The sequence below is a fragment of the Microcebus murinus genome, chromosome 8 (assembly GCF_040939455.1).
Source record: "Microcebus murinus isolate Inina chromosome 8, M.murinus_Inina_mat1.0, whole genome shotgun sequence".
NCBI lineage: Eukaryota > Metazoa > Chordata > Mammalia > Primates > Cheirogaleidae > Microcebus > Microcebus murinus.
Window position 1 is genome coordinate 125179 of NC_134111.1, and position 19375 is coordinate 144553.

General features: G+C 63.6%; 5 pseudogenes; all 5 read right to left on the reverse strand.

Moving 5' to 3' along the window:
- Window positions 1–3331: 3331 nt before the first annotated feature.
- On the reverse strand, window positions 3332–3440 carry LOC142872666 (uncharacterized; annotated as a pseudogene).
- A 3462-nt stretch (window positions 3441–6902) lies between these two features.
- On the reverse strand, window positions 6903–7011 carry LOC142872748 (uncharacterized; annotated as a pseudogene).
- Window positions 7012–10485: 3474 nt separating this feature from the next.
- On the reverse strand, window positions 10486–10594 carry LOC142872749 (uncharacterized; annotated as a pseudogene).
- Window positions 10595–14089: 3495 nt separating this feature from the next.
- LOC142872668 (uncharacterized) lies at window positions 14090–14198 on the reverse strand (annotated as a pseudogene).
- A 3456-nt stretch (window positions 14199–17654) lies between these two features.
- On the reverse strand, window positions 17655–17763 carry LOC142872750 (uncharacterized; annotated as a pseudogene).
- Between the last annotated feature and the right edge of the window lie 1612 nt (window positions 17764–19375).

Below are 19375 nucleotides of genomic sequence, written 5' to 3' on the forward strand. Positions count from 1 at the left end.
GCTCCCAGGGACGGGGGTGACAGGCGGGGCGGGCAGGGAGCGGCGGGCCGGGGTTGGGGGCTGTCTCTCTATACACACACACTCACACTCAGTCTCTCACTCACACTCACACAAGATGCGCCTCCACGGCTGGACCCGCCAAGGTGGAGACCTTCCAGCCCCCCTCCTCTCCTCGCCTGGCCTCCTTCACCTCCCCGCCCCCACCCCCAGCGCCGCTGACTGCGCACGGGCGGGCGGGGCGCTCGCCCTTTGACCCCAGCCAGGGGCCGCCCTCCCCCACAACCCCTTTCAGCTGCTCCCCCCACCCTGTGGCCGGGCGGCCGCCTGTTCCCCCGGGCCAGGGCTGGGGCACAGCGCACGGGGGAGGGGAGCGAGTGTATGGGGCGTCTCTCTCTCTCTCTCTCTCTCTCTCTCTCTCTCGGGATGTGTCCCATGGGTGGGGTGGGGTGGCGTGGTTTGTGGGGCGCTGAAGAAATCAGTCCCCTCCATCTCCTCCCTCTGGAAAACCCCCGAGCCCTTGGAGAACTGCCGGCAACGCTACCGTGGGGGCCGGGACCCTCCTCTGTGTCCTCCTGTGGCCCAGTCCAAGGGGCCTGGGCCTGGCCGGGGCTGCATTGGACCCCAACCACCCTGGCGTGTGGACTCGCTAACAATCGGCGATTAGATATTGGATTCCAGCGTCATTGAGGTCATTTCACTAATGAGTGCACCGGAAAGAGTTTCCTAATCCATCTGTGAGGGTGGCAACTGAAAGAGAATTTGAAAGCTGACAGAATAGGCGAGGAAAGGCATAGGAGATTTCCACACCCAGTAGGGAAGCCTTTCCCGAAATGGAAGAAAGAAAGGAGCAAACAGAGACACACCGGTAGCCCGCCCGGATCAGAGTCTGCCCCTGAGAGAAAGCACCCTGACCAGGTTCACCCGTGGGTGGGTGGCGAGCTAGCGGCATTCAGAAGAGCGAGGCCCGCAGTCTGTGCAGAAGACACCTGCACTCGGGTGTGTGTGGCGGCACAATTCCCAAGCAGCTCCAGATGTTAAACCAAGGAGAAGCCAGGGAGTTCCCAACGCCCCAGGTGTCCTCAGCCCACGACTGGCTGCTGTGGGAATGCGAAGCCCGGCTCCTTGTCTCAGAGCGGGGCAACCAGGAGGTGTGATGTCCACCCCGGGGTTCCTAGGAGGATCAGGCTGAAGCTGGGACTTGGCCTGAAAGTGTCCCCTCGCATGGCCACCCCCTTCCCCTTCCTGCTCCTCTACTCCTGGTGCCCCTCCATCCAGGGGCCAGACCTTAAAGAGTCACCCGCAAGAGAATCCTGGTCCCAAAGGAGCCTTCTGGGGGACCCGTGCTGAGAGAGGTTGTGGGCATGGCCCGCTGGGGCTCTGCCCGACCCAGGGCTGAGAGATGCAACCTCCCAGCTCTGGGTCCCTGCAGGAAGTGTTGGCAAGCACAGGGCCAGTCCTCCAAAGGCCCAGGTGCAGGGAGCCCAGGCCAAGCAGCCCGTGGAAGAAGCCACATGCTGTGCCACCCCGGGGAACACGACTGCAGGCCACGGCCCTTCCCGCCTCCTCCTCCTCCTCCTCCTCCTCCTCCTCCTCCTCCCACCCTGCCCCCGCCCCCGCCCCCACATGGCGCAGGGCCCAGAGACACCTCAGACACTTGCTACCCAAAGTGCAAAGGGCATCAGTTGCTCCTCCAAACCCCCCCCCAGCCCAGCAGACCGCGTTGTCCAGCCAGCCCCCGGGCCTCCCTGGGGTGCCCAGCACAAAAGTGCAGACACCCACCGGACCCTCAATCTCAGTTTTCGGATGTTTTTGCCACTCTAAGGACCCGCAGGCCAGCTGGGCCTTCTGGCAGGACAGAGAGCCCCGGAATCCGACGTGGAGAGCTGGGTGTACGTCCCCATGAGGAGCCGGTCCCCACCTCCGCGGCTCCCCCCTTGCGGGGAGTGGCAGCCGCGGGGCCTCAGAGAAGACACCAGGCTGGGCCCCCGCGGCACAGCGGGAGCACGTCCCCCGCAGGCCACTTAGCGAGGGCGGCAGGCGGACGGTTGGGTTGCGCGAGACGCTGCGGCCACCCTGCTACCGGGTTCCTGGGAGGGCGTCCTGGAAGCAGCGTCCACACCAAGCCCTTGGAAGGCCCAGGCGACGGAGGAGCCCCGTCAGGCAGGGGCCGAGGACGGTGACAGGTGACAGGTGACAGGCCGGGCGGGAAGGAGTCAGTCAGGCAGGGGCCGAGGAGGAGACGGGCTGGGTAAGGGTTAGGGTTAGAGTCAGGGCACAAGTCACAATCGCAAAGACCTGGAAGTGACCCGAGTGCCCATCGACCCACGAGTGCGTCAATAAAATGTGGCGCGTGGACACCACGGAGTGCTATTCGGCTGTGAGGAACAGCGGTGAGAGGGCACCTCTCGTGGTTCTCCTGGCCAGAGCTGGAACCCGTTCCAGTAAGCCAGGTATCCCAAGAATGGACACACGAGCACCACGTGCTCGCGCTCACCGGCAAATGGGTACGAACCGATGGACACCTAAGTGGACACAGAGGAATCACCTTCATCGGGTGGGTGTCGGGCGGGCGTGGGGAGGGGATGGGCATACACATCCCTTAGGAACGGGGTGGGTGCGCACCCACTGGGGGATGGGCGCACTTGAAGCTCTGACCCGAGGGGGGAGGCGGGGAGAGGGCGATGTACCCGACCTTAACATTGGTGCCCCCACAATACGCTGGAACAACATGAGAGGTAAATGAATAAGAACACAGGGGGTAGGGGGGCACGGGCAACACATGTCACCTTAATACTTGGACTCCCATCATCTGCTTGAAAAGAGAGAGAAAAGAAAATGCAATACTAGAGATAAGAGACACTTTTTAAAAATAATGAATCCGAAGAGAAAAGTCAAAGGAGGCCTGTGGAGCAGGTCTGGGTGTGACTCCGGATCCCCCAACATCAGGTGCCACCACCAAAGATTCCTGCGTGTAGCCCATAGAACCCCAAAAGCAACGGGACGAGTTCTGGTCACATACTCCCTCAAAATGACATCCTGGCCTTCTTCTGCAACTCCCTCCCCTCTCAGACTCTCAAGGTTTCCTCCAGCGTGTCGGTTCCCACAGAGCAGACCTTTGGTCTGAGACCTGACAGTCCAGAAGCCACGCATGCTGCCGCGTGGCGGCGGTGTCGCGGCTCGGGACAAGAGGAGGCCCCACAGTGCGGGCTGGGGCGCCAGGCACCGCGGCGGGCGCTGAGGGTGGGGGTCACCCCCACCCGGGGCCGCCCCCGCACTCCCAGAAACGCGACAGAACCAGAGGCAAAAAAAAAAAAAAAGAAGAAGAAGAAGAAGCCTACGGCACCCGGTATTCCCCGGCGGTCTCCCATCCAAGTTCTAACCAGGCCCGACCCTGCTTAGCTTCCGAGATCGGGCGCGTTCGGGGTGGTGTGGCCGTGGACGGCGGAGGGCGCCCCTGCCCCGCTCAAGAAGCGGAGCCTCTCTGCGCTTCCCCGCCGCCTCCTCCCGCCCCAGGCCCCGCGCCGGCGCTGACCCGCGCCGGGCCGGGCCTGTTGAGTTCGCCGGCCGGGTCCGGCGGGCTCCCAGGGACGGGGGTGACAGGCGGGGCGGGCAGGGAGCGGCGGGCCGGGGTTGGGGGCTGTCTCTCTATACACACACACTCACACTCAGTCTCTCACTCACACTCACACAAGATGCGCCTCCACGGCTGGACCCGCCAAGGTGGAGACCTTCCAGCCCCCCTCCTCTCCTCGCCTGGCCTCCTTCACCTCCCCGCCCCCACCCCCAGCGCCGCTGACTGCGCACGGGCGGGCGGGGCGCTCGCCCTTTGACCCCAGCCAGGGGCCGCCCTCCCCCACAACCCCTTTCAGCTGCTCCCCCCACCCTGTGGCCGGGCGGCCGCCTGTTCCCCCGGGCCAGGGCTGGGGCACAGCGCACGGGGGAGGGGAGCGAGTGTATGGGGCGTCTCTCTCTCTCTCTCTCTCTCTCTCTCTCGGGATGTGTCCCATGGGTGGGGTGGGGTGGCGTGGTTTGTGGGGCGCTGAAGAAATCAGTCCCCTCCATCTCCTCCCTCTGGAAAACCCCCGAGCCCTTGGAGAACTGCCGGCAACGCTACCGTGGGGGCCGGGACCCTCCTCTGTGTCCTCCTGTGGCCCAGTCCAAGGGGCCTGGGCCTGGCCGGGGCTGCATTGGACCCCAACCACCCTGGCGTGTGGACTCGCTAACAATCGGCGATTAGATATTGGATTCCAGCGTCATTGAGGTCATTTCACTAATGAGTGCACCGGAAAGAGTTTCCTAATCCATCTGTGAGGGTGGCAACTGAAAGAGAATTTGAAAGCTGACAGAATAGGCGAGGAAAGGCATAGGAGATTTCCACACCCAGTAGGGAAGCCTTTCCCGAAATGGAAGAAAGAAAGGAGCAAACAGAGACACACCGGTAGCCCGCCCGGATCAGAGTCTGCCCCTGAGAGAAAGCACCCTGACCAGGTTCACCCGTGGGTGGGTGGCGAGCTAGCGGCATTCAGAAGAGCGAGGCCCGCAGTCTGTGCAGAAGACACCTGCACTCGGGTGTGTGTGGCGGCACAATTCCCAAGCAGCTCCAGATGTTAAACCAAGGAGAAGCCAGGGAGTTCCCAACGCCCCAGGTGTCCTCAGCCCACGACTGGCTGCTGTGGGAATGCGAAGCCCGGCTCCTTGTCTCAGAGCGGGGCAACCAGGAGGTGTGATGTCCACCCCGGGGTTCCTAGGAGGATCAGGCTGAAGCTGGGACTTGGCCTGAAAGTGTCCCCTCGCATGGCCACCCCCTTCCCCTTCCTGCTCCTCTACTCCTGGTGCCCCTCCATCCAGGGGCCAGACCTTAAAGAGTCACCCGCAAGAGAATCCTGGTCCCAAAGGAGCCTTCTGGGGGACCCGTGCTGAGAGAGGTTGTGGGCATGGCCCGCTGGGGCTCTGCCCGACCCAGGGCTGAGAGATGCAACCTCCCAGCTCTGGGTCCCTGCAGGAAGTGTTGGCAAGCACAGGGCCAGTCCTCCAAAGGCCCAGGTGCAGGGAGCCCAGGCCAAGCAGCCCGTGGAAGAAGCCACATGCTGTGCCACCCCGGGGAACACGACTGCAGGCCACGGCCCTTCCCGCCTCCTCCTCCTCCTCCTCCTCCTCCTCCTCCTCCTCCCACCCTGCCCCCGCCCCCGCCCCCACATGGCGCAGGGCCCAGAGACACCTCAGACACTTGCTACCCAAAGTGCAAAGGGCATCAGTTGCTCCTCCAAACCCCCCCCCCAGCCCAGCAGACCGCGTTGTCCAGCCAGCCCCCGGGCCTCCCTGGGGTGCCCAGCACAAAAGTGCAGACACCCACCGGACCCTCAATCTCAGTTTTCGGATGTTTTTGCCACTCTAAGGACCCGCAGGCCAGCTGGGCCTTCTGGCAGGACAGAGAGCCCCGGAATCCGACGTGGAGAGCTGGGTGTACGTCCCCATGAGGAGCCGGTCCCCACCTCCGCGGCTCCCCCCTTGCGGGGAGTGGCAGCCGCGGGGCCTCAGAGAAGACACCAGGCTGGGCCCCCGCGGCACAGCGGGAGCACGTCCCCCGCAGGCCACTTAGCGAGGGCGGCAGGCGGACGGTTGGGTTGCGCGAGACGCTGCGGCCACCCTGCTACCGGGTTCCTGGGAGGGCGTCCTGGAAGCAGCGTCCACACCAAGCCCTTGGAAGGCCCAGGCGACGGAGGAGCCCCGTCAGGCAGGGGCCGAGGACGGTGACAGGTGACAGGTGACAGGCCGGGCGGGAAGGAGTCAGTCAGGCAGGGGCCGAGGAGGAGACGGGCTGGGTAAGGGTTAGGGTTAGAGTCAGGGCACAAGTCACAATCGCAAAGACCTGGAAGTGACCCGAGTGCCCATCGACCCACGAGTGCGTCAATAAAATGTGGCGCGTGGACACCACGGAGTGCTATTCGGCTGTGAGGAACAGCGGTGAGAGGGCACCTCTCGTGGTTCTCCTGGCCAGAGCTGGAACCCGTTCCAGTAAGCCAGGTATCCCAAGAATGGACACACGAGCACCACGTGCTCGCGCTCACCGGCAAATGGGTACGAACCGATGGACACCTAAGTGGACACAGAGGAATCACCTTCATCGGGTGGGTGTCGGGCGGGCGTGGGGAGGGGATGGGCATACACATCCCTTAGGAACGGGGTGGGTGCGCACCCACTGGGGGATGGGCGCACTTGAAGCTCTGACCCGAGGGGGGAGGCGGGGAGAGGGCGATGTACCCGACCTTAACATTGGTGCCCCCACAATACGCTGGAACAACATGAGAGGTAAATGAATAAGAACACAGGGGGTAGGGGGGCACGGGCAACACATGTCACCTTAATACTTGGACTCCCATCATCTGCTTGAAAAGAGAGAGAAAAGAAAATGCAATACTAGAGATAAGAGACACTTTTTAAAAATAATGAATCCGAAGAGAAAAGTCAAAGGAGGCCTGTGGAGCAGGTCTGGGTGTGACTCCGGATCCCCCAACATCAGGTGCCACCACCAAAGATTCCTGCGTGTAGCCCATAGAACCCCAAAAGCAACGGGACGAGTTCTGGTCACATACTCCCTCAAAATGACATCCTGGCCTTCTTCTGCAACTCCCTCCCCTCTCAGACTCTCAAGGTTTCCTCCAGCGTGTCGGTTCCCACAGAGCAGACCTTTGGTCTGAGACCTGACAGTCCAGAAGCCACGCATGCTGCCGCGTGGCGGCGGTGTCGCGGCTCGGGACAAGAGGAGGCCCCACAGTGCGGGCTGGGGCGCCAGGCACCGCGGCGGGCGCTGAGGGTGGGGGTCACCCCCACCCGGGGCCGCCCCCGCACTCCCAGAAACGCGACAGAACCAGAGGCAAAAAAAAAAAAAAAAAAGAAGAAGAAGCCTACGGCACCCGGTATTCCCGGGCGGTCTCCCATCCAAGTTCTAACCAGGCCCGACCCTGCTTAGCTTCCGAGACCGGGCGCGTTCGGGGTGGTGTGGCCGTGGACGGCGGAGGGCGCCCCTGCCCCGCTCAAGAAGCGGAGCCTCTCTGCGCTTCCCCGCCGCCTCCTCCCGCCCCAGGCCCCGCGCCGGCGCTGACCCGCGCCGGGCCGGGCCTGTTGAGTTCGCCGGCCGGGTCCGGCGGGCTCCCAGGGACGGGGGTGACAGGCGGGGCGGGCAGGGAGCGGCGGGCCGGGGTTGGGGGCTGTCTCTCTATACACACACACTCACACTCAGTCTCTCACTCACACTCACACAAGATGCGCCTCCACGGCTGGACCCGCCAAGGTGGAGACCTTCCAGCCCCCCTCCTCTCCTCGCCTGGCCTCCTTCACCTCCCCGCCCCCACCCCCAGCGCCGCTGACTGCGCACGGGCGGGCGGGGCGCTCGCCCTTTGACCCCAGCCAGGGGCCGCCCTCCCCCACAACCCCTTTCAGCTGCTCCCCCCACCCTGTGGCCGGGCGGCCGCCTGTTCCCCCGGGCCAGGGCTGGGGCACAGCGCACGGGGGAGGGGAGCGAGTGTATGGGGCGTCTCTCTCTCTCTCTCTCTCTCTCTCTCTCGGGATGTGTCCCATGGGTGGGGTGGGGTGGCGTGGTTTGTGGGGCGCTGAAGAAATCAGTCCCCTCCATCTCCTCCCTCTGGAAAACCCCCGAGCCCTTGGAGAACTGCCGGCAACGCTACCGTGGGGGCCGGGACCCTCCTCTGTGTCCTCCTGTGGCCCAGTCCAAGGGGCCTGGGCCTGGCCGGGGCTGCATTGGACCCCAACCACCCTGGCGTGTGGACTCGCTAACAATCGGCGATTAGATATTGGATTCCAGCGTCATTGAGGTCATTTCACTAATGAGTGCACCGGAAAGAGTTTCCTAATCCATCTGTGAGGGTGGCAACTGAAAGAGAATTTGAAAGCTGACAGAATAGGCGAGGAAAGGCATAGGAGATTTCCACACCCAGTAGGGAAGCCTTTCCCGAAATGGAAGAAAGAAAGGAGCAAACAGAGACACACCGGTAGCCCGCCCGGATCAGAGTCTGCCCCTGAGAGAAAGCACCCTGACCAGGTTCACCCGTGGGTGGGTGGCGAGCTAGCGGCATTCAGAAGAGCGAGGCCCGCAGTCTGTGCAGAAGACACCTGCACTCGGGTGTGTGTGGCGGCACAATTCCCAAGCAGCTCCAGATGTTAAACCAAGGAGAAGCCAGGGAGTTCCCAACGCCCCAGGTGTCCTCAGCCCACGACTGGCTGCTGTGGGAATGCGAAGCCCGGCTCCTTGTCTCAGAGCGGGGCAACCAGGAGGTGTGATGTCCACCCCGGGGTTCCTAGGAGGATCAGGCTGAAGCTGGGACTTGGCCTGAAAGTGTCCCCTCGCATGGCCACCCCCTTCCCCTTCCTGCTCCTCTACTCCTGGTGCCCCTCCATCCAGGGGCCAGACCTTAAAGAGTCACCCGCAAGAGAATCCTGGTCCCAAAGGAGCCTTCTGGGGGACCCGTGCTGAGAGAGGTTGTGGGCATGGCCCGCTGGGGCTCTGCCCGACCCAGGGCTGAGAGATGCAACCTCCCAGCTCTGGGTCCCTGCAGGAAGTGTTGGCAAGCACAGGGCCAGTCCTCCAAAGGCCCAGGTGCAGGGAGCCCAGGCCAAGCAGCCCGTGGAAGAAGCCACATGCTGTGCCACCCCGGGGAACACGACTGCAGGCCACGGCCCTTCCCGCCTCCTCCTCCTCCTCCTCCTCCTCCTCCTCCTCCTCCTCCTCCTCCTCCCACCCTGCCCCCGCCCCCGCCCCCACATGGCGCAGGGCCCAGAGACACCTCAGACACTTGCTACCCAAAGTGCAAAGGGCATCAGTTGCTCCTCCAAACCCCCCCCCAGCCCAGCAGACCGCGTTGTCCAGCCAGCCCCCGGGCCTCCCTGGGGTGCCCAGCACAAAAGTGCAGACACCCACCGGACCCTCAATCTCAGTTTTCGGATGTTTTTGCCACTCTAAGGACCCGCAGGCCAGCTGGGCCTTCTGGCAGGACAGAGAGCCCCGGAATCCGACGTGGAGAGCTGGGTGTACGTCCCCATGAGGAGCCGGTCCCCACCTCCGCGGCTCCCCCCTTGCGGGGAGTGGCAGCCGCGGGGCCTCAGAGAAGACACCAGGCTGGGCCCCCGCGGCACAGCGGGAGCACGTCCCCCGCAGGCCACTTAGCGAGGGCGGCAGGCGGACGGTTGGGTTGCGCGAGACGCTGCGGCCACCCTGCTACCGGGTTCCTGGGAGGGCGTCCTGGAAGCAGCGTCCACACCAAGCCCTTGGAAGGCCCAGGCGACGGAGGAGCCCCGTCAGGCAGGGGCCGAGGACGGTGACAGGTGACAGGTGACAGGCCGGGCGGGAAGGAGTCAGTCAGGCAGGGGCCGAGGAGGAGACGGGCTGGGTAAGGGTTAGGGTTAGAGTCAGGGCACAAGTCACAATCGCAAAGACCTGGAAGTGACCCGAGTGCCCATCGACCCACGAGTGCGTCAATAAAATGTGGCGCGTGGACACCACGGAGTGCTATTCGGCTGTGAGGAACAGCGGTGAGAGGGCACCTCTCGTGGTTCTCCTGGCCAGAGCTGGAACCCGTTCCAGTAAGCCAGGTATCCCAAGAATGGACACACGAGCACCACGTGCTCGCGCTCACCGGCAAATGGGTACGAACCGATGGACACCTAAGTGGACACAGAGGAATCACCTTCATCGGGTGGGTGTCGGGCGGGCGTGGGGAGGGGATGGGCATACACATCCCTTAGGAACGGGGTGGGTGCGCACCCACTGGGGGATGGGCGCACTTGAAGCTCTGACCCGAGGGGGGAGGCGGGGAGAGGGCGATGTACCCGACCTTAACATTGGTGCCCCCACAATACGCTGGAACAACATGAGAGGTAAATGAATAAGAACACAGGGGGTAGGGGGGCACGGGCAACACATGTCACCTTAATACTTGGACTCCCATCATCTGCTTGAAAAGAGAGAGAAAAGAAAATGCAATACTAGAGATAAGAGACACTTTTTAAAAATAATGAATCCGAAGAGAAAAGTCAAAGGAGGCCTGTGGAGCAGGTCTGGGTGTGACTCCGGATCCCCCAACATCAGGTGCCACCACCAAAGATTCCTGCGTGTAGCCCATAGAACCCCAAAAGCAACGGGACGAGTTCTGGTCACATACTCCCTCAAAATGACATCCTGGCCTTCTTCTGCAACTCCCTCCCCTCTCAGACTCTCAAGGTTTCCTCCAGCGTGTCGGTTCCCACAGAGCAGACCTTTGGTCTGAGACCTGACAGTCCAGAAGCCACGCATGCTGCCGCGTGGCGGCGGTGTCGCGGCTCGGGACAAGAGGAGGCCCCACAGTGCGGGCTGGGGCGCCAGGCACCGCGGCGGGCGCTGAGGGTGGGGGTCACCCCCACCCGGGGCCGCCCCCGCACTCCCAGAAACGCGACAGAACCAGAGGCAAAAAAAAAAAAAAAAGAAGAAGAAGAAGCCTACGGCACCCGGTATTCCCGGGCGGTCTCCCATCCAAGTTCTAACCAGGCCCGACCCTGCTTAGCTTCCGAGACCGGGCGCGTTCGGGGTGGTGTGGCCGTGGACGGCGGAGGGCGCCCCTGCCCCGCTCAAGAAGCGGAGCCTCTCTGCGCTTCCCCGCCGCCTCCTCCCGCCCCAGGCCCCGCGCCGGCGCTGACCCGCGCCGGGCCGGGCCTGTTGAGTTCGCCGGCCGGGTCCGGCGGGCTCCCAGGGACGGGGGTGACAGGCGGGGCGGGCAGGGAGCGGCGGGCCGGGGTTGGGGGCTGTCTCTCTATACACACACACTCACACTCAGTCTCTCACTCACACTCACACAAGATGCGCCTCCACGGCTGGACCCGCCAAGGTGGAGACCTTCCAGCCCCCCTCCTCTCCTCGCCTGGCCTCCTTCACCTCCCCGCCCCCACCCCCAGCGCCGCTGACTGCGCACGGGCGGGCGGGGCGCTCGCCCTTTGACCCCAGCCAGGGGCCGCCCTCCCCCACAACCCCTTTCAGCTGCTCCCCCCACCCTGTGGCCGGGCGGCCGCCTGTTCCCCCGGGCCAGGGCTGGGGCACAGCGCACGGGGGAGGGGAGCGAGTGTATGGGGCGTCTCTCTCTCTCTCTCTCTCTCTCTCTCTCTCTCTCTCTCTCTCTCTCTCTCTCGGGATGTGTCCCATGGGTGGGGTGGGGTGGCGTGGTTTGTGGGGCGCTGAAGAAATCAGTCCCCTCCATCTCCTCCCTCTGGAAAACCCCCGAGCCCTTGGAGAACTGCCGGCAACGCTACCGTGGGGGCCGGGACCCTCCTCTGTGTCCTCCTGTGGCCCAGTCCAAGGGGCCTGGGCCTGGCCGGGGCTGCATTGGACCCCAACCACCCTGGCGTGTGGACTCGCTAACAATCGGCGATTAGATATTGGATTCCAGCGTCATTGAGGTCATTTCACTAATGAGTGCACCGGAAAGAGTTTCCTAATCCATCTGTGAGGGTGGCAACTGAAAGAGAATTTGAAAGCTGACAGAATAGGCGAGGAAAGGCATAGGAGATTTCCACACCCAGTAGGGAAGCCTTTCCCGAAATGGAAGAAAGAAAGGAGCAAACAGAGACACACCGGTAGCCCGCCCGGATCAGAGTCTGCCCCTGAGAGAAAGCACCCTGACCAGGTTCACCCGTGGGTGGGTGGCGAGCTAGCGGCATTCAGAAGAGCGAGGCCCGCAGTCTGTGCAGAAGACACCTGCACTCGGGTGTGTGTGGCGGCACAATTCCCAAGCAGCTCCAGATGTTAAACCAAGGAGAAGCCAGGGAGTTCCCAACGCCCCAGGTGTCCTCAGCCCACGACTGGCTGCTGTGGGAATGCGAAGCCCGGCTCCTTGTCTCAGAGCGGGGCAACCAGGAGGTGTGATGTCCACCCCGGGGTTCCTAGGAGGATCAGGCTGAAGCTGGGACTTGGCCTGAAAGTGTCCCCTCGCATGGCCACCCCCTTCCCCTTCCTGCTCCTCTACTCCTGGTGCCCCTCCATCCAGGGGCCAGACCTTAAAGAGTCACCCGCAAGAGAATCCTGGTCCCAAAGGAGCCTTCTGGGGGACCCGTGCTGAGAGAGGTTGTGGGCATGGCCCGCTGGGGCTCTGCCCGACCCAGGGCTGAGAGATGCAACCTCCCAGCTCTGGGTCCCTGCAGGAAGTGTTGGCAAGCACAGGGCCAGTCCTCCAAAGGCCCAGGTGCAGGGAGCCCAGGCCAAGCAGCCCGTGGAAGAAGCCACATGCTGTGCCACCCCGGGGAACACGACTGCAGGCCACGGCCCTTCCCGCCTCCTCCTCCTCCTCCTCCTCCTCCTCCTCCTCCTCCTCCTCCCACCCTGCCCCCGCCCCCGCCCCCACATGGCGCAGGGCCCAGAGACACCTCAGACACTTGCTACCCAAAGTGCAAAGGGCATCAGTTGCTCCTCCAAACCCCCCCCCCAGCCCAGCAGACCGCGTTGTCCAGCCAGCCCCCGGGCCTCCCTGGGGTGCCCAGCACAAAAGTGCAGACACCCACCGGACCCTCAATCTCAGTTTTCGGATGTTTTTGCCACTCTAAGGACCCGCAGGCCAGCTGGGCCTTCTGGCAGGACAGAGAGCCCCGGAATCCGACGTGGAGAGCTGGGTGTACGTCCCCATGAGGAGCCGGTCCCCACCTCCGCGGCTCCCCCCTTGCGGGGAGTGGCAGCCGCGGGGCCTCAGAGAAGACACCAGGCTGGGCCCCCGCGGCACAGCGGGAGCACGTCCCCCGCAGGCCACTTAGCGAGGGCGGCAGGCGGACGGTTGGGTTGCGCGAGACGCTGCGGCCACCCTGCTACCGGGTTCCTGGGAGGGCGTCCTGGAAGCAGCGTCCACACCAAGCCCTTGGAAGGCCCAGGCGACGGAGGAGCCCCGTCAGGCAGGGGCCGAGGACGGTGACAGGTGACAGGTGACAGGCCGGGCGGGAAGGAGTCAGTCAGGCAGGGGCCGAGGAGGAGACGGGCTGGGTAAGGGTTAGGGTTAGAGTCAGGGCACAAGTCACAATCGCAAAGACCTGGAAGTGACCCGAGTGCCCATCGACCCACGAGTGCGTCAATAAAATGTGGCGCGTGGACACCACGGAGTGCTATTCGGCTGTGAGGAACAGCGGTGAGAGGGCACCTCTCGTGGTTCTCCTGGCCAGAGCTGGAACCCGTTCCAGTAAGCCAGGTATCCCAAGAATGGACACACGAGCACCACGTGCTCGCGCTCACCGGCAAATGGGTACGAACCGATGGACACCTAAGTGGACACAGAGGAATCACCTTCATCGGGTGGGTGTCGGGCGGGCGTGGGGAGGGGATGGGCATACACATCCCTTAGGAACGGGGTGGGTGCGCACCCACTGGGGGATGGGCGCACTTGAAGCTCTGACCCGAGGGGGGAGGCGGGGAGAGGGCGATGTACCCGACCTTAACATTGGTGCCCCCACAATACGCTGGAACAACATGAGAGGTAAATGAATAAGAACACAGGGGGTAGGGGGGCACGGGCAACACATGTCACCTTAATACTTGGACTCCCATCATCTGCTTGAAAAGAGAGAGAAAAGAAAATGCAATACTAGAGATAAGAGACACTTTTTAAAAATAATGAATCCGAAGAGAAAAGTCAAAGGAGGCCTGTGGAGCAGGTCTGGGTGTGACTCCGGATCCCCCAACATCAGGTGCCACCACCAAAGATTCCTGCGTGTAGCCCATAGAACCCCAAAAGCAACGGGACGAGTTCTGGTCACATACTCCCTCAAAATGACATCCTGGCCTTCTTCTGCAACTCCCTCCCCTCTCAGACTCTCAAGGTTTCCTCCAGCGTGTCGGTTCCCACAGAGCAGACCTTTGGTCTGAGACCTGACAGTCCAGAAGCCACGCATGCTGCCGCGTGGCGGCGGTGTCGCGGCTCGGGACAAGAGGAGGCCCCACAGTGCGGGCTGGGGCGCCAGGCACCGCGGCGGGCGCTGAGGGTGGGGGTCACCCCCACCCGGGGCCGCCCCCGCACTCCCAGAAACGCGACAGAACCAGAGGCAAAAAAAAAAAAAAAGAAGAAGAAGAAGAAGCCTACGGCACCCGGTATTCCCCGGCGGTCTCCCATCCAAGTTCTAACCAGGCCCGACCCTGCTTAGCTTCCGAGATCGGGCGCGTTCGGGGTGGTGTGGCCGTGGACGGCGGAGGGCGCCCCTGCCCCGCTCAAGAAGCGGAGCCTCTCTGCGCTTCCCCGCCGCCTCCTCCCGCCCCAGGCCCCGCGCCGGCGCTGACCCGCGCCGGGCCGGGCCTGTTGAGTTCGCCGGCCGGGTCCGGCGGGCTCCCAGGGACGGGGGTGACAGGCGGGGCGGGCAGGGAGCGGCGGGCCGGGGTTGGGGGCTGTCTCTCTATACACACACACTCACACTCAGTCTCTCACTCACACTCACACAAGATGCGTCTCCACGGCTGGACCCGCCAAGGTGGAGACCTTCCAGCCCCCCTCCTCTCCTCGCCTGGCCTCCTTCACCTCCCCGCCCCCACCCCCAGCGCCGCTGACTGCGCACGGGCGGGCGGGGCGCTCGCCCTTTGACCCCAGCCAGGGGCCGCCCTCCCCCACAACCCCTTTCAGCTGCTCCCCCCACCCTGTGGCCGGGCGGCCGCCTGTTCCCCCGGGCCAGGGCTGGGGCACAGCGCACGGGGGAGGGGAGCGAGTGTATGGGGCGTCTCTCTCTCTCTCTCGGGATGTGTCCCATGGGTGGGGTGGGGTGGCGTGGTTTGTGGGGCGCTGAAGAAATCAGTCCCCTCCATCTCCTCCCTCTGGAAAACCCCCGAGCCCTTGGAGAACTGCCGGCACCGCTTCGTGGGGGCCGGGACCCTCCTCTGTGTCCTCCTGTGGCCCAGTCCAAGGGACCTGGGCCTGGCCGGGGCTGCATTGGACCCCGACCACCCTGGCGTGTGGACTCGCTAACAATCGGCGATTAGATATTGGATTCCAGCGTCATTGAGGTCATTTCACTAATGAGTGCACCGGAAAGAGTTTCCTAATCCATCTGTGAGGGTGGCAACTGAAAGAGAATTTGAAAGCTGACAGAATAGGCGAGGAAAGGCATAGGAGATTTCCACACCCAGTAGGGAAGCCTTTCCCGAAATGGAAGAAAGAAAGGAGCAAACAGAGACACACCGGTAGCCCGCCCGGATCAGAGTCTGCCCCTGAGAGAAAGCACCCTGACCAGGTTCACCCGTGGGTGGGTGGCGAGCTAGCGGCATTCAGAAGAGCGAGGCCCGCAGTCTGTGCAGAAGACACCTGCACTCGGGTGTGTGTGGCGGCACAATTCCCAAGCAGCTCCAGATGTTAAACCAAGGAGAAGCCAGGGAGTTCCCAACGCCCCAGGTGTCCTCAGCCCACGACTGGCTGCTGTGGGAATGCGAAGCCCGGCTCCTTGTCTCAGAGCGGGGCAACCAGGAGGTGTGATGTCCACCCCGGGGTTCCTAGGAGGATCAGGCTGAAGCTGGGACTTGGCCTGAAAGTGTCCCCTCGCATGGCCACCCCCTTCCCCTTCCTGCTCCTCTACTCCTGGTGCCCCTCCATCCAGGGGCCAGACCTTAAAGAGTCACCCGCAAGAGAATCCTGGTCCCAAAGGAGCCTTCTGGGGGACCCGTGCTGAGAGAGGTTGTGGGCATGGCCCGCTGGGGCTCTGCCCGACCCAGGGCTGAGAGATGCAACCTCCCAGCTCTGGGTCCCTGCAGGAAGTGTTGGCAAGCACAGGGCCAGTCCTCCAAAGGCCCAGGTGCAGGGAGCCCAGGCCAAGCAGCCCGTGGAAGAAGCCACATGCTGTGCCACCCCGGGGAACACGACTGCAGGCCACGGCCCTTCCCGCCTCCTCCTCCTTCTCCTCCTCCTCCTCCTCCTCCTCCTCCTCCCACCCTGCCCCCGCCCCCGCCCCCACATGGCGCAGGGCCCAGAGACACCTCAGACACTTGCTACCCAAAGTGCAAAGGGCATCAGTTGCTCCTCCAAACCCCCCCCCCAGCCCAGCAGACCGCGTTGTCCAGCCAGCCCCCGGGCCTCCCTGGGGTGCCCAGCACAAAAGTGCAGACACCCACCGGACCCTCAATCTCAGTTTTCGGATGTTTTTGCCACTCTAAGGACCCGCAGGCCAGCTGGGCCTTCTGGCAGGACAGAGAGCCCCGGAATCCGACGTGGAGAGCTGGGTGTACGTCCCCATGAGGAGCCGGTCCCCACCTCCGCGGCTCCCCCCTTGCGGGGAGTGGCAGCCGCGGGGCCTCAGAGAAGACACCAGGCTGGGCCCCCGCGGCACAGCGGGAGCACGTCCCCCGCAGGCCACTTAGCGAGGGCGGCAGGCGGACGGTTGGGTTGCGCGAGACGCTGCGGCCACCCTGCTACCGGGTTCCTGGGAGGGCGTCCTGGAAGCAGCGTCCACACCAAGCCCTTGGAAGGCCCAGGCGACGGAGGAGCCCCGTCAGGCAGGGGCCGAGGACGGTGACAGGTGACAGGTGACAGGCCGGGCGGGAAGGAGTCAGTCAGGCAGGGGCCGAGGAGGAGACGGGCTGGGTAAGGGTTAGGGTTAGAGTCAGGGCACAAGTCACAATCGCAAAGACCTGGAAGTGACCCGAGTGCCCATCGACCCACGAGTGCGTCAATAAAATGTGGCGCGTGGACACCACGGAGTGCTATTCGGCTGTGAGGAACAGCGGTGAGAGGGCACCTCTCGTGGTTCTCCTGGCCAGAGCTGGAACCCGTTCCAGTAAGCCAGGTATCCCAAGAATGGACACACGAGCACCACGTGCTCGCGCTCACCGGCAAATGGGTACGAACCGATGGACACCTAAGTGGACACAGAGGAATCACCTTCATCGGGTGGGTGTCGGGCGGGCGTGGGGAGGGGATGGGCATACACATCCCTTAGGAACGGGGTGGGTGCGCACCCACTGGGGGATGGGCGCACTTGAAGCTCTGACCCGAGGGGGGAGGCGGGGAGAGGGCGATGTACCCGACCTTAACATTGGTGCCCCCACAATACGCTGGAACAACATGAGAGGTAAATGAATAAGAACACAGGGGGTAGGGGGGCACGGGCAACACATGTCACCTTAATACTTGGACTCCCATCATCTGCTTGAAAAGAGAGAGAAAAGAAAATGCAATACTAGAGATAAGAGACACTTTTTAAAAATAATGAATCCGAAGAGAAAAGTCAAAGGAGGCCTGTGGAGCAGGTCTGGGTGTGACTCCGGATCCCCCAACATCAGGTGCCACCACCAAAGATTCCTGCGTGTAGCCCATAGAACCCCAAAAGCAACGGGACGAGTTCTGGTCACATACTCCCTCAAAATGACATCCTGGCCTTCTTCTGCAACTCCCTCCCCTCTCAGACTCTCAAGGTTTCCTCCAGCGTGTCGGTTCCCACAGAGCAGACCTTTGGTCTGAGACCTGACAGTCCAGAAGCCACGCATGCTGCCGCGTGGCGGCGGTGTCGCGGCTCGGGACAAGAGGAGGCCCCACAGTGCGGGCTGGGGCGCCAGGCACCGCGGCGGGCGCTGAGGGTGGGGGTCACCCCCACCCGGGGCCGCCCCCGCACTCCCAGAAACGCGACAGAACCAGAGGCAAAAAAAAAAAAAAAGAAGAAGAAGAAGAAGCCTACGGCACCCGGTATTCCCGGGCGGTCTCCCATCCAAGTTCTAACCAGGCCCGACCCTGCTTAGCTTCCGAGACCGGGCGCGTTCGGGGTGGTGTGGCCGTGGACGGCGGAGGGCGCCCCTGCCCCGCTCAAGAAGCGGAGCCTCTCTGCGCTTCCCCGCCGCCTCCTCCCGCCCCAGGCCCCGCGCCGGCGCTGACCCGCGCCGGGCCGGGCCTGTTGAGTTCGCCGGCCGGGTCCGGCGGGCTCCCAGGGACGGGGGTGACAGGCGGGGCGGGCAGGGAGCGGCGGGCCGGGGTTGGGGGCTGTCTCTCTATACACACACACTCACACTCAGTCTCTCACTCACACTCACACAAGATGCGCCTCCACGGCTGGACCCGCCAAGGTGGAGACCTTCCAGCCCCCCTCCTCTCCTCGCCTGGCCTCCTTCACCTCCCCGCCCCCACCCCCAGCGCCGCTGACTGCGCACGGGCGGGCGGGGCGCTCGCCCTTTGACCCCAGCCAGGGGCCGCCCTCCCCCACAACCCCTTTCAGCTGCTCCCCCCACCCTGTGGCCGGGCGGCCGCCTGTTCCCCCGGGCCAGGGCTGGGGCACAGCGCACGGGGGAGGGGAGCGAGTGTATGGGGCGTCTCTCTCTCTCTCTCTCTCTCTCGGGATGTGTCCCATGGGTGGGGTGGGGTGGCGTGGTTTGTGGGGCGCTGAAGAAATCAGTCCCCTCCATCTCCTCCCTCTGGAAAACCCCCGAGCCCTTGGAGAACTGCCGGCAACGCTACCGTGGGGGCCGGGACCCTCCTCTGTGTCCTCCTGTGGCCCAGTCCAAGGGGCCTGGGCCTGGCCGGGGCTGCATTGGACCCCAACCACCCTGGCGTGTGGACTCGCTAACAATCGGCGATTAGATATTGGATTCCAGCGTCATTGAGGTCATTTCACTAATGAGTGCACCGGAAAGAGTTTCCTAATCCATCTGTGAGGGTGGCAACTGAAAGAGAATTTGAAAGCTGACAGAATAGGCGAGGAAAGGCATAGGAGATTTCCACACCCAGTAGGGAAGCCTTTCCCGAAATGGAAGAAAGAAAGGAGCAAACAGAGACACACCGGTAGCCCGCCCGGATCAGAGTCTGCCCCTGAGAGAAAGCACCCTGACCAGGTTCACCCGTGGGTGGGTGGCGAGCTAGCGGCATTCAGAAGAGCGAGGCCCGCAGTCTGTGCAGAAGACACCTGCACTCGGGTGTGTGTGGCGGCACAATTCCCAAGCAGCTCCAGATGTTAAACCAAGGAGAAGCCAGGGAGTTCCCAACGCCCCAGGTGTCCTCAGCCCACGACTGGCTGCTGTGGGAATGCGAAGCCCGGCTCCTTGTCTCAGAGCGGGGCAACCAGGAGGTGTGATGTCCACCCCGGGGTTCCTAGGAGGATCAGGCTGAAGCTGGGACTTGGCCTGAAAGTGTCCCCTCGCATGGCCACCCCCTTCCCCTTCCTGCTCCTCTACTCCTGGTGCCCCTCCATCCAGGGGCCAGACCTTAAAGAGTCACCCGCAAGAGAATCCTGGTCCCAAAGGAGCCTTCTGGGGGACCCGTGCTGAGAGAGGTTGTGGGCATGGCCCGCTGGGGCTCTGCCCGACCCAGGGCTGAGAGATGCAACCTCCCAGCTCTGGGTCCCTGCAGGAAGTGTTGGCAAGCACAGGGCCAGTCCTCCAAAGGCCCAGGTGCAGGGAGCCCAG